Below are 3,099 nucleotides of genomic sequence, written 5' to 3'. Positions count from 1 at the left end.
AATATTCATACATGTGTAAACATGCATACATATATACAAACATACACACATACATACGCATACACGCACGAACGTACGCACTCACATTACATTCTATTCTGATATATGCAGGTATAAATCAAAATAAAATAGTACTTCCTTTTATGCACGCCTTATGGTCCAGGACTTTTAAAAAAGAAAAAGAAAAAAGGGTAACAACGAGATAAGAAGAAGAAGAAAAAGAAGGAAAACAAGAAGAACAAGAAGAATAAAAAAAGAAGAAGAAGAAGAAGACGAAGAAAAACCTAAAGTTGATAATGAGTAACGAAGCAGAATTAAACTGATGATAATAACAGGAACAGCAGTCGGGCCTGTGTTGGAATGTTATATGAACATGCAATTACAAAAAGTTTTTACTTTGAGTACATCGTTATCTAAGTGTAATTCCTCCGGCCATGGAATCGCGAACTGGCTATGTCAGTACCTGAATCCATGGTTGGCGTGCCTGAACCGTAAGGATGTGGGCACGTTAAAATAGTTCCCTTCCCTTTTAAGTGTAATGGGTTTTTTTCTCTTTCTTTCACTATATAAAAAGGTTGAGCCATTGTGCCCATTCTTTATTGTGCCCGTTCTTAGAATCCTAGATTCACTCCCAGAGTGGTAGCATTAATCGTAATTTATTTTACTTTTAGTTGCTTTTATTTTTTAACGTTGTTTGTTATTGTTACAGCAGTTTATTCATCCATGTCCGTACTGCCCTGGAACACAGCTGGGTGTATACATAGGACACCCAATGAAAACACTGCTGCAGCACTGTGGCCATTTCCGTGTGTTTACCTGTCTCGTGGTAACATCTGCGAACGCCACGTTTCATGTACAGCGAGTAATCGGTCATTTACGTGATTCGTGTAGATCTAGTGGGCGACCTGTTTAACATTCGCCGCCCTCTTATATAGGTGTGTATGTTTTATTGTGTACTTGGCGACACTTTACTCAGATGTCGGGTGGAATTAACCACGAGTAAAACACTCGCGTAAAATAAGAAAAAACTTAGAGAAACGAATCACAAACATAAGTAGCAACAATACAGGATTTGGGCCCCAATCCAACCCCACTCCTCCATTTAAAATTTTAGTTTTCTGGGTTTTTTTTTTCTTTTAAAATGTTTCCCAAGAAATGTTTGGTTTCTTGTTCATACACTTATAAACAGAACATAGAGCAACTTGTGTAGAGTGTATACACTAATGCGTGATCAGGATGGAAGAGAACGTTTGTGTGTATGTTTTGTTTAACGACACCACTAGAGCAGATTGATTTATTCAACATCGGTTATTGGATGTCAAACATTTGGTAATTATGTGCTCTAGTGATGTCGTTGAACAAAACAAACTTTAACCGTCTGTAAAAATGCCAATCATGTACAATAACGTGTAAAAGCCAATGGCGGGTTGTAGATATATGTGGTAGGGTGTACATCTAGAGTGCGATAGACTGTAGGATCGAGCCACCTCGGTGGACACAGGGTTTTATGGGGTGTTTCTGCCGTTGCAGTCAGTGTCAACAGATGGGGACACCAAAAGCTGTGGTATGTGCTGTGTTGTCTATGGAAAGTACGATATGCCATGGTTTTTGGCAGTAGTAACAGATGTGTCGGTAGCAGATTTTTTAATTCTCTCGATCAAGTGTCGAAAAAAAACCCATACGTTAAACACAAATTTGCGCGGATGTCTGGCAGTTTTGTAAGACCCACATTACATTACTACAGTGTGACAGTTTTGTGATTCCCACATTACATTACTACAGTGTGACAGTTTTGTGAGACCCACATTACATTACTACAGTGTGACAGTTTTGTGAGACCCACATTACATTACTACAGTGTGACAGGCGGGCAGCAGTGTTTCAATGACAATCGATTTTCACAGCTGTCCACACGCCATGGGGAGACAACTGTTAACCCGTCGGTCACAGCATTTATTATTGGAAACTGGCCCGCCATAGAGCAATTTGGACTGTGGGGAACTATACTAATAATTACCACTGAAAATAGCAGATACACACCGCAACCTTACACATTTTATGTTGTCGTGGAGGATCAATTTGAGAAAATCCCAACAAAACATTGATGGCGATCGAACCATCACACGTCAGACGGGAGCTCTCCCGTTCACCAACAACAGCCACACCCACCCGACTAGATCTACACTAATTACAGGACACTCGAACTCTGCTGAGTTGCAAAAACTGCCCCCCGCCCCCGACTAGCTCGCCCTATAGTCCTACTCCATTTACGGAACACTCTGACACCCCCCCCCCCCCCACACACGACCTGCCAAGGGTGTTTACGGGACACTCAAAGTGAACCCTCCCCCCAACACGACCTGCCAAGGGTGTTTACGGGACACTCAAAGTGAACCCCCACCTCCAACACGACCTGCCAAGGGTGTTTACGGGAAACTGGAACTGAACCCCCCACTGTTTACGGGACACTCGAACTGACCCCCCCCCCCAACATGACCTGCCAAGGGTGTTTACGGGAACCTTGAACTGAACCCCCCCCCCCAACATGACATGCCAAGGGTGTTTACGGGAAACTTGAACTGGACTCCCCCCCCCCAACACGACCTGCCAAGGTGTTTACGGGAAACTTGAACTGAACCCCCCCCCCAACACGACTTGCCAAGGGTGTTTACAGGACACTCAAAGTGAACCCCCACCCCCAACACGACCTGCCAATGGTGTTTATGGGACACTCGAACTGAACCCCCACCCCAACACGACCTGCCAAGGGAGTTTATGGGAAACTCGAAATGGACCCCCATCCCCAACACGACCTGCCAAGGGTGTTTACGGGACACTCGAACTGAACACCCCCCCCCCCCTCCCCAACACGACCTGCCAAGGGAGTTTATGGGAAACTCGAAATGGACCCCCATCCCCAACACGACCTGCCAAGGGTGTTTATGGGAAACTGGAACTGAACATGAGTGGGGGCAAGGGGCAGTATATGTCAAGTGTATGTGTTTAGACGTTACAGAATCATGGGGGGGGGGGGGGGGGCAGTATGTGTCAAGTGTATGTGTTTAGACATTACAGAATCATGAGTGGGGGCAAGGGGCA

Source organism: Gigantopelta aegis, chromosome 8 (genome assembly GCF_016097555.1).
Source record: "Gigantopelta aegis isolate Gae_Host chromosome 8, Gae_host_genome, whole genome shotgun sequence".
Taxonomy (NCBI): Eukaryota; Metazoa; Mollusca; class Gastropoda; order Neomphalida; family Peltospiridae; genus Gigantopelta; species Gigantopelta aegis.
This window is presented reverse-complemented; position numbering follows the sequence as displayed.